We start from the raw sequence: 12,821 nt of genomic DNA, 5'->3' as shown, positions 1-12,821 counted from the left end.
TTTCTGATGAAATCTGTAATTTTGTATTTTTGGGGCAATTTTTGCCATTTTTGGTCAAAAAATGTGTATTTCCAAAACTACTTATCTGATAGCTTTGAAATTTGGTATACAGGTTTCCATAGATGAACTAAATGATATTTATTGAAATAATGATGACATCTGCAATTTTGAATTTTTGGGGCAATTTTTCCCATTTTTGGTCAAAAAATGCGTTTCTCAAAAAGTACTGGTCTAACAGCTTTGAAATTTGGTATAACTAAGTGTGATATTTTGAAATTATGATGAAATCTGCAATTTTTATTTTTGGGGGGCAATTGTTGCCATTTTTGGTCAGAATATTTTATTCTCAAAAAACTACTCATCAGATAGCTTTGGTTGACATGTTCTTAGGGATGATCGGATGTGATATATTCAAAGTATGATGAAATCTTCAATTTTGTATTTTTGCAGCTTATTTTAGCCACATTTTTCTGGCCACTGCATTGAGTTATCAAAGATTTCCACCTTCTTCATCAACATGTGTCAAAAATAGTTATTCTGTACATAAACACAGCGGAGCTATATCGGCCGCTAGGTCGCTTGTTTAGTAATTTTGTTCCATATCTGGTCAATGTTACAGCGAAAATGGAGTCAGCGCTGACTCTTTTGTGCAGCGCAACAAAATAAACGCAGCCACAGACTTTTTTCAGACACAAACTAAATGTCATCAAAGGCACGCCGCCTATTCAATCAATCCCAGAAATCAAACAAAAGATTCAATTTGTATCCTTATTGTTACAAAAAGTTTTCCTTATGATGAGTTGAGAATAAACCAAAATTTGATATATATCTTGCAATAGACTTGGTACAAGTCTGTGAATAAACAAGTCATCGTTGATGACACAGTCCCCGCTTGTCCATTTTGTTATAATCATTGGTGTCTAGGTAGCTGTGGTCTAGGTCGCTGTGGAATGACATTGATGCAATGGGTGCATCAGGCCTGTGACTTGCATAATAAAGTAATCTGAGGAACGTGTAATAAATGACTCATCTCTGCCGGTAATGACCACTGAAGGAACTTTTGATTACATCACACATAACGATGCCCTCACTGCCTCTAGTGTCATGACGGCACATACTATACACATGGTTTGGTGGAATTTTCGAAATGCTATGGGATTGGGTATGTTGTTGTAATCAGCCATTTCGGATCATATAATGAAACAATTTAATGTGCACAAGAATGCAGCCATAGTATTTTATCTTCGTATCACGTTTGAACAAAATCAGTCCATCGAGGGACAGTGACCTATGTTTATGTTTCAAAGACATAAAAGTATCACACCAAAATTGAAATCAAATGGCTGTCTCTTGACCATATGGATCATAGCACAAAATTAGTAGACATGCATATGTATGCCATAGTACTTTATCTTTGTACCAAGTCTCAACAACATTGGTTTAGGAATATTTGCATATGATTAAGAGATATTGGAAAAAATTTACAATCTGGCAGCCATATTGGAACATAGTCACGAAGTAAATTGACATGTATGCCATAGTGCTTGATCTTTGTGCCAAGTTTGGACAAAATGGGTGTAATGACCTTGAATTATGCTTCAAAGACATGCAAAATTCCAACAAAATGGCAGTTCTGCAGCCATATTGGATCCTATCGCAAGGTTAATTGATACATGCATATGCATGCCATAGTACGTGCTTTGCCTTTGTGCCAAGTTTGAACAAAATCGGTTCAAGGATGTTTGAGTTACGGTTCAAAGACATGAAAAAATCGCAAAAAAATGGCCACCTGTCAGCCATATTGGATCATTTCACAAAATAAATTGGTGTTCATATGAAGGGCATACTGTTTGCTTTTGTGCCAAATTTGAACAAAATCGGTTCAAGAATGTCTGAGTTATGGTCCATAGACATGAAAAATCGCAACAAAATGGCCGCCTCGCAACCATATTGGATCGTATCGCAATATAATTTGACATGCATGTGTAGGCCATAGTGTTATGCCTTTGTGCCAAGTTTGAACAGAATCAGTTCGAGGATGTTTAAGTTATGGTTCAATTAAGACACGAAAAATCGCAAACAAAATGGCCGCCTCGCGGCCATATTGGATCGTATCGCAAACTAATTTGACATGCACATGTAGGCCATAGTGTTATGCCTTTGTGCCAAGTTTGAACAGAATCTGTTCAAGGATGTCTGAGTTATGGTCCAAAGACATGAAAAATGCAACAAAATGGCCGCCTCGCGCCCATATTGGATTATATCGCAAAATTATTTGACATGGATATGAAAGCCATAGTGTTATGCCTTTGTGCCAAGTTTGAACATAATCTGCTCAAGGATGTCTGAGTTATGGTCCAAAGACATGAAAAATCGCAACAAAATGGCCGCCTCGCGGCCAAATTCGATCGTATCACAAAATAAATCGACGTGCATCTGTAGGTCATAGGGCTATGCCTTTGTGCCAAGTTTGAACAAAATTGGTTCAGCAGTGTCTGAGAAACTGTTGATGACGGACGGACGGACGGACGGACGGACGGACGGACGGACGCACAGACGGGACCCAATCTATAAGTCCCCGCCGGACTTCGTCCGCGGGGACTAAAAAATAATTCAGCGAATGCAATGAAGTAGAGTAATCAAGGTTGTTTTTTCTGGCTGCTACGTATTGGAGTTATCATGAGAAACTTACCATTCATTGCATTCAGTCGACCTAAATAGGCGCAAATATACTACCCAGAGTGTTTGATGTGACCTCGTAAATGCTCAGTGCCACGCTCTGTACAACTCAATGAAGATAATGCAGGATCCTATTGCAATCATATTAGTTATATTAATGCGTTGCGACTTGGTGAAATGACTTTATTTCACAAATCACTGACGTAAACCAAGGCTAACTGTATATCCACACTGATTATTGATCAGTTCAGTTCACTGTCTAGGGCAATAATGTACATTACATGTACAGACATCGTTTACTCGGAGAATATATGGTAGTAATAAATATACTTTTTTGAGTAGATCTAACGAGGAAATGTGAAAAAAATGCAGAACAAAAAGTGATGAAAAAGTATCGGTTTACAGCTGTTATACTGTAAACTTCCTGAAGTTTTTGGTTTAAAGTCTGAACATTCTCTTTTCATTTTGACCAAATGTTCCAGCCTCTTTACATGGCTGTGTATAAGTCTAGGACCTCTCGTTAGTTACACCGTAACCGAGGAAGTCTGAGACAGCTGCTGGTTATGCGACCCGGATGATCATCGAGGAGACTTGTGTTCCAAGTGAAACAAGTTGCTCTAAATGATAAAGCTGTTGCGCTGTACTCAGGTTGATGCAAGGTACAACCTATAGTACAACAACACCATGATTGAATTCACAGTTACCAGGAAAGAGGCTGTACAAAAGTTCTGAAATAAAGGAATGAAAATCAAGCATGGAAGTATTTGTGGTTTTTTTACACCGTGCAAAAGCATTCAAATATCGGCAAAAGTAGAAATGGCACAACAATTAATTGCAGTATTTATTTATTATTTTAGTTATTCACGTATTCATGATTCATGTATTTATTTACTTTTATGACCTCAAGAACTGGTTTTCTGAAGTTTTGATTATGTAATATCTGTTCTCATATGTCGGCTTTATGGGTGAAATATGAGTGTTTGTGAGAAGCAATTTCAAAAACTGTAGTTTTGGCTAATTATATGATTCTTTAAAGTACACACTAGACTGTTGATGCTGTAAAAGTGAAATAAAAAATAAAAATAAGTACTCTATCAAACAGTACTGTGTACCCTTGTTTTAAAAGTCAAATAGAGAGATTCAAAACCAGCACTGCAGTGGAGTTCATTAAAGCAAACTTGCCATGTTTGGTTGATAGAGGGCGCTTTCCACAACTAACTATGAGATTCTGGACTTATCAGATTGGTCAAAAATGGGCTGAGAATCTAAATCTCACTGACAATTACAAAGCTACTTTATTCAGCCGTCTTAATTCAACAGGAATTGTCAGCAATTCAGTAAATGATTTAAATTGGAAGATTTTCCATCGAGGCCTAGTCACAGGAAGCTTGGCCAAAACTTTCAATTTAAGTGATGGGAAATGCCATATTTGTGGCCAAGAAAAAACACTGGAACACATCTTATTTGAGTGTTAATATGTTAAAGAAATCCGGCAGAAATGCATTTCTTTCTTTGTCAGAAAACATAACTTTGATAATAATATCAATATCAAAAGATTAGCAATTGGAGGAATCGAAAACGATAACAATGCAACATCTGACATTATTTACTGTATTACTTCCGTTGTAAAATACACAGTTTGGAATATTCGAAATTCGGTTACTTTTGATGGGATTAAAGTTTCCCTTCAATCCTATGTCATGCAATTAAAATGTTATCTCTCTTCATGGATGAATACATTATATTTCACTAATAAGATGATTAACAAAACTGAGGATTTTATCACAAAGTTTTCAAGCCTTGTAAGACGTGAAGGAGAAGAATGCACCCTGAATGCATTCATATGATGATCTTTGCAATTAAACAGCTAATTATTTGTTTTTTCAGACAAGACGCATTGTAATTTTAATGCATTCACAGTTATGTAGACTTGTTTTGTTAGTGACGGTGTTGAAATAAATTTATCTTTTTCAAAAAAATTATGGACTTGTTGATGGAAACATATCTACCATCAAAGTCACTATTCCTGAATAAATTCTACTTTGCTTAAAAAAAAAAAATATTCTAGACTTGGAGAACTACGTCAATGCCAAGTCACTTTATTGGAAATTTGATAACAAATGATATGAAGTGAAGGTCAAATTGGCCAAAAAATGGGCTCTCATCAATGACAAAGCTCCTTTTTCCTGTCGGCTTAATTCAGCAGGAATTGTACGCAATTCAGTGAATGATTAAAATTGGAAGATAATTCACAGGGGCCAATTACAGGAAGCATGGCCACTTATGGAGGCGAGGACATAATTTCAGAATAATGCCTCAATTTGAAACTGTCATCTAAACTTTGTGGGCGAAAGAAATTTGATATAAACTTTCACTATTCATAGAAAAATGACACATGTTAAATGTTGATGCACATGTGATAGTTTGTGTATAGTTTTCATGGAAAGAAAAATGGCTAGATATCACATAGAAACCTAGGCAATTTGCTGTATTTTTTGCAGATAATGACTTCTCACAAGATAGATTTTTTGCCATTTTCAACATTTCTACACTACCTTGACCTTTTTGTTTCATTAATAGATATTGAACAAGTTCCACTACTGCCATTAAGCTTATCACTGTAGGCGATATTTTTAAAGACTTTTTTTCAAAGTTATTTAATTTAGTTTTACACCAATTGCAACTCTCCAACTTGTTCTGGAAAATGTAAGGCACTACCAGCTATTTTGTGGTGTCATTTACAATTGTTCATCATTGGATTTCTCTGTCTGTCATTGGTATGCACTTAGCTTACTGTTACATCAGATAAGATCAAGCAATGTTCTAGAAGTAAGTAATTCACCAAGTATCTGGACAATCATGTTTAATTACCAATTTTACAATCTATTTGTCTAGTGTCCAGCAAAATGCATTATTTCTGACCTCAGAAATGAACATTTTGTGTCACTTGATCCTTATACATTTGTGTGTACGATCAGTCGATGGCCATTTTAAATTTTTAGCTTCCATTTGCAATATAAACTTATTGCAGTAGGTTGTGTATATATGTACTGAGAAGTTGAAACACGTAATTTATCAAGGGTTACTGATGACATTGGTCAGGACAGCATGTAGAAGTCAAGATTTCCACATTCAGTTACAACAAATATTATCTAAACTTAAAAGTAGTGTATATCATGTATAAACCCTTTTCCTGCCAAGTCGGTGAAAATCCGCTTGAAATTCGGTGTAGCCAGAATCTAAGCACTGGTGACCGTTATTCTACCAACCCGGTGGAAATCGGGCCCTTTTTGGGTACCCCCTTTCCTGCCAAGTCGACGGCACTACGTTTTGCTATACCCTGTGCGTTTAGGGGTCATCCGAGGAGAGGTTTTCTGACAAGGAACGCCTTTTCCCCTCGAAATGGGTTCGCAGGGAGTCGATAGACAGGGAAAGGTGCAGAAACCTGTCCGCCAGTCCCCCACACCCGAGGGGGGCTGGGTTTTTTTTACCGCTTTTTAGCGGACTTGGCAGGATAGCATGGTGACGTTTTCTGGCGGAGTTGGACGTACTTGGCTGCCTGGCACTATAGAGATTGCTGCCGAACAGACCAACTCGGCAATGCTAATCTAGAAGGCTACCTCTTGTAAACGACTTGGCAGATGGTGCCGATGGTGCGAGACGAAAGTCACTTATTCAGTTGTGCATGACTGAAAATGAGAACGCATTTTTGACGGGACGGCTCGACTTGTTCCTCCGATGGAACGGATGTGAACGACTCGGAAATACCATTACAAACTGGTGTCCGACGTACTAAGCTGGGCTTCAGCTCTGCAAGTTCAAGCCAGGCAACGTCCTTCACCGCCTTGGCCGTGCCATTCAATGGACGTAGCTTTGGATTTTTTATTTATTCCATCGTCCGAAGTATTGGCTCTGGTTTGCAGGCAAACGTATCCTCTTGCCGACGCATGGTAACTACGTACGCTGTTTGCGTACAGAGAATTCAAAAGGGGACATAAGGTCAATGGTACGGGGATACCGTCTGCACTTAGCAGGGACTGCTTTTGTTATGCAAACCAGCTAGCAGTACAATATGGCTGCCAGGCATGTGGACACGTCGATGGCTAGAACAATGGAAGCATATTGCGTTGTACCCATGCATCGCAAAAGTGAGACTGACGACTTGGGTGTAGTGACTGGTTATCACTGGTTAGCTGCAGCCCAATCCATGTAGGTACAAACCCGTACCTGACTGAGGACCACTCGATTAAGTCGGTAATGAACGGTAACACTCGTAAGCCAACTCCCAAATGAGCTGGCTAAACTACGTGGAGCTGTGCTTCAATGGCTCAGCCATGTCGTTAATACAACGGCAAAAACGTAGTTTTTGTGCTACACTGCCAAGTCGTTGAAGGTACGTATTCAATTGACCCTACCCTGGGGAAACAGGACAGGTTTGCCGGTGCTGCCGCACCCCTAGCACGACCCCCAGGGTCTCTGACTAACAGACGACTGAGGTGATGTTTGTGCCTAGCGGACGTGCGCAATACTGAAGGAGTTTATTTCAGAAATGATAAACATGAAACGGCAATAAAATGACGCACTCCCAGGGGCAAACAAAGCCGGTGACCTCAATTTTTTTCTGCAGTAACCCATGAGCTGCTCCTTCCCCTGTCAACAGGCATGTAGAAATTATCGAAGTCTAACACGTATAAGTACGGCTAAAACTACCCTGAAAATGGGCGATTTCTGCCAAAATGCCTGGCAGGGTAACATGCAGGAGAGCCAATCTTTTGCAGGCACATATTATGGGGCGGTTTTCTACTGACTTGGCAGGATAACGGACAAGGGCGCTTGGCAGGAAAAGGGTTAAAATTAGGCCATTTCATGATGGTATCATGTGACCAAATACTTTCTAATGGAATGATGTTAAGTCTTGAATAGTCTTCTAGTATGAAAATTCATGGATAAAACTTTATGTGATACATCAACACAAATCTCCCTACAATGATTGGATACCCATTACAGATATTTAGGCATCACACAATGTTTGTACTGGAAGAAAAATAATTCAACAATGTAGATATTTGTAACATTAAGATATCAAATCATATAGTACAAATCTTTGATAACAACTGCCAAAAAGGTGAGGGGACATTACTGCTACTGTGGAAAGGAAGAAAAGTTTTATACTTTAGAAGTTATTTTCTTGATCAAATATCTCGTGTTTTGCCATAGTCCCTCTATCACCATGGTTTTGCCAAATAATTTCATCTCTGAAACTTTTGTTGTCTGTTACTTTTCATACGTTATTTTCTGTTGAATGTAGTTCTGTTCTCATCAAATGGAAGCACAGTGTTATTAGTCAGGGGACTTATGAATTTAGCTCCGCCTGTCTGTCAGTCCACACAGATAATCACACATGCCTGAGTCAATTCCTTTCATACTTGGTATAAGGAAAGTACACCATGGCATACATATGCATTGTTTTAGGTGTAGCATGCATAATTAGTGCTAATGAGCACAATCAGTGATTTTTGAAAAAAAAAGAGTTGTTTCCTAGAGAGAATGCACAAATTTGATGAGCTTTTACCAATGTAGGTCACACAGGGCTTTGGGAGTGTAAAATATGTCAAGAAATACTCAATTTTGATGATACTTGGTACAGATGTTGACAGCAGTAATAGTGTACAATGACATTAAGCAGTAGCAATTCAATTAATTTCTAATTTGAATATTTAACCCTTTTCCTGCCAAGTCCATATTTCATCACCATGTCAAGATGGAAACACAATATATTCCATATGGTGTATTTTAACATAATACTGTACATTTGAAAGCTGTTGAAAACATAAATACTGTAAATTTGATTTATTTGGACTAAAGATGCTATAACAGACCAAGCCAAGTGGGTGAAAATACGTCATGTTTTGGCTCAATACCGCTTTTTACTGACTTGGCTGATGGGGAAGTGATACTGTCTGGCAGGAAAAGGGTTATGTCCAGAAGCATTGCATCAAGTTTTATGAAACTTGGTACAAATGATTATCTCACAGTGTTATGAAAGCTGGTACAAGCAAAAGCATTTAGCAACATCCTGTAAATTAATTACTGGTTGACACATTTATAGACCTTTCACAATTAGGGTGGTAGGGCATCAATCACAAACAGGTCTTTGGTACCCTCATATCTTTTTCCATTTACATCATATTGACTTCAATAGTTACTCAGACCGACTAATTTACAATTTCAAGTGGGGACTGTGTCATTGTCAATGACTTGTCGGCCATATTTTGAAATCAGTTATTTATTTTCATTTCCTTTTTTCACTTAACAGAAAGCTCAATCCACAATAAGGGAGACTTGTGAAGCAATGTAAGAAGATGGTGTATTTTAATGTTGAGCAAAGCCATTGAACTGAGGGTAGTTAAGGAAGTATCGAAGAATTCAAGTATCTAGGCAACAGTTGCTAAGGAAAATCTGTCTAATCCATGAAAATAAGACTTTTTGTGCATTTTTAACCCAAAGATGCAAAACATTGGCATCAAAACCACGCAGACGCATGATTGCCAGTCATGGAACGCGTGACAGTCATAGATATGCAGATTGGTATAGCATGTTTTTGAAAAATTCTTGATTAAGCCAGGGGAAGTTCACCAAGGATGATTTTTACATATGTGGTAGCTCTGTGGTCATTTACCCCAGAAAAGCTATTTTCACCATTTATACTCGCCCGATTTTCTACGAAAATGATAAAAATAGTACAGGAAAATGCCCATGTAATTTGAATCATGGGAAAAAGCCCCAAGCTTGGAGCTTGCATCATGTGATATGGAAGGGACCATCTTTGGATGGGTATGGCCCCCACTCACAGTAATACAGTAGTAGGCCTAACAGCAACACAAAATCTGACAGTGGACAGTTTATTATAAGTGATTCACCATTTATGCAAGGATACTCAGTATAAACAAAAGTTATGTAAATACGCACAGCCTGGTTTAAGCATGGGTGAGTGGACAATGCCATAACCATGGGAAAATGGTGCCTTCCATATCACATGATGCAAGCCCCAAGCTTGGCGCTTTATTCCCATGATTCAAATTACATGGGCAACTTCCTGTACTATTTCTATCGGTTTTTGTAAAAATCGTGCAAGTTATAAATGGCGAAAATAGCTTTTCCAGGGTAAGTGACCAAAAAGCTAGCACATATGTAAAAATCATCCTTGGTGAACTTCCACTCTAAATTTGCTCCAAATCCCCTGAAATTTTACACAGTGATAGTTGACATACTCCTTCACAGGCGGGCATGGATTTGGTCAGTCGTGAAACCAACACTATATTTTGAAATGGCAAAAATCTACTTTCTAAATTCGTACATTTTTAATCCTATTCCTACCATAAAATTATTGAATTTTCTTAACACATACTTAACCTTATTTATCTTAGCGGTGTCTACAATTCTGCCAAAATTTCATTTTAACACAATATATCATTATCCAAATCAAAAGTGCAGTGTATAAAATATGTCATTTTTTCTTCATTAATAATATGATACAAGTTCAACATTTTGTTGTGAGTAAGAAACAAATCTTGACTGGATAAATTATGTATTTCATATCTTAATAGACATTGGAAGAGGAATCATTATTTTCAACAATATTGAGGATCACATTGTTCGGATTATGATAATTCTATGAAGGCTTTGCAACAATTAAACATCCAGACATTATTGTTCCATCAATGCACATTCACTTCTTCTCAAGCAAACATGTCTATCAAACATGATAAAAAAATAACAGTTTGAATATTGTGGATAATTTTGTAGTTCACTGTGATAGCATCATCAAACTGCCAAGAAATGATGGGATACATTACTTGATAGATGTAATTTGTTTAAAACATTGGTTTTGTGCAGTACAATGTGCCAGGCTCTGAGTGCTGTCACGCATTTTTACTTCATTTTTGATGAAGTGATTGTGAAATTTACATATTTTGTTGTAATGTTTAGCCAGTGTTCCTGTTTTTTTTTGTTGCACACAACTTTTCTTCAAAAATGCCCACTGGATAATGTTTATTTATGAGTGCCTTGGATCATTTCAATCAGATTTGAGTAAAATAAATTGTGAACTTTACAGCTTTTCTGGGCCACATATAGAGATATCATCACAACTGAAACTTCTTGTTTGTTGTCTTTCATATTTTGTATGTCAAACTTGCTCCTGTACTGAACAAAAGAGAGCATAGAGTTATTGATTCTATTTTGTGGTAGTGATTTGATCTCCTATCAGTAGGTATTTCTATCAAGAGACCTTTACTTGTCTGTATGACAAGTGCACAGCTGCATAATCACTCAGTATTTAGTGAATTGAAATAAACTTTCATGAGACTTTTATTAAAAGAATTGTCTTGTGTCTTCAGTGGTAATCATAAGTTTGTACTGTACTGTGCCGTGAAAATCTAACCCGTGTGTTCATGTGTTATGTATCTGCTGTTGATGTATTCATGGAAATATTCAGCTTATCTTCACAGCTTGTGTATGTATATGCAGTCATTTTTGTTCACGAGCGGTGGATTTTTTAGCACAGATAAGATTCAGTAATATCAGTGTACTGTACCTGTATACTACCGGTATGTACATGCTGTGTTAACAAGCTGAATGCTTGAGATTTCACCTCGCTTACAATAATACATCAAAATATTCAGTTATTAGAAGAAAATCTTGAAAAGGTCAACGATGACAGCTGTCCTTGTAGCTAAACATTTGGGTAGTTTTTTATCCGGACAATAACTATCCGCGTCACTATTAGTTCAGGGAGTTGATTGGAATCTTGAAACCAACCATGTTAGTAGTTCTAGGTTTTCATTTTCGAACCTAACTAGCCAAGCAAGTTGGCCAGGCATTTCAAACATTTCTTTAGAACTGCAATATCATCTGCAATCATCTTAATGGAGTCGTATGACTCCATTAAGATGATTCCAATTTAATGCCAGCATGCAGCCCTCCCCAGATAGGGCCTCATTCTTCTGTTTATCAGAGTAGAGCCTGCATCTGGCAATTCATTTTGATTCAGCCTGTGTATACCTACAGAAACTGTGTCACAAATACTGTAAACTTGAATTTGACTTGTATAGCAGTACAATGTAGTCTGTATATAAACACAAAATGTAGCGGCTTGGATGTTTTCAAACCTATAACAATTTTGAAATGCCAAGCTCATTTCACTTGATCGTCGGCTGGTGGGTTGAAATTTTCCCCAGTGAAGATGTAAGCGATGGTGTTTTCACACTCTTGGCTCATTAACATGAAGGCTGTCATTCCAAATTGGTCATGTTTGCTGGGAACATACACTCTGATGGACAAGTTCCCCAACCAAGGGACTGTCGTCATGTTCGAGAATTTTTAGTTTGGCAGTACTCATCCCTATTAAACTCAAGGGCAGTGTGCTATTGTGTCATAGACGGTGAATTTTGTACTATTAAAGGATCAAAATTCTCGATACTGCTGTCAGTGGGAACTGTAGAATTGTCCCCTTTTCTTGACACGCAATTTGGAAAGAATGGTATTCAGAAAACTTGATCAGTTAACTAGACAATACCCTAGATATCTCCCCTGTCAACAAGTTTCAAGGCAGACCCGTTCTCCTTTACCTCAGTGATTATCAGTTGAGGGGTATGAAATTATCTCTCACTTAAACTGTGATTTCCAAAATATTATCAGTTGAGAAGAAATGAATAAGGCTGGTTTGGATACTTTTAGACTGATTGTTGATTGATTGTACTGCATAATCAGCTGCCAAATATTGTCAATGGGATTTTACAACCAGTAGTTTGCGATGCTTTAAACTCAAAATCAGTGTCATGTTTGAGATTGGTGATTTGCTTGATTGATATGAAATTACTTCAAAAAAAATTGACTTCATCTCTGTTATGCAAAAAAGGGCAGGAGCATTAGTGTACCGGTATTGTCAAAGGCCTGTAGTCTGCTTGATTAGTTTGGCAGACCTACAAATCAAATTTCAAAGATTTGTAAGACCTGAAGTATCAGAGAAAACAAAGATAAACCAGCAACAAGTAATTGAAAGATCATTTAAGTAGTCCTATGGTAGATATGGAGACAGAGTTTCCAAATACGCATAACTGTTACACAAATGATACGTGACA

The sequence above is a fragment of the Ptychodera flava genome, chromosome 10 (genome assembly GCF_041260155.1).
Source record: "Ptychodera flava strain L36383 chromosome 10, AS_Pfla_20210202, whole genome shotgun sequence".
NCBI classification, from domain to species: Eukaryota; Metazoa; Hemichordata; class Enteropneusta; family Ptychoderidae; genus Ptychodera; species Ptychodera flava.
Note: the sequence above shows the minus strand (reverse complement) of the source record.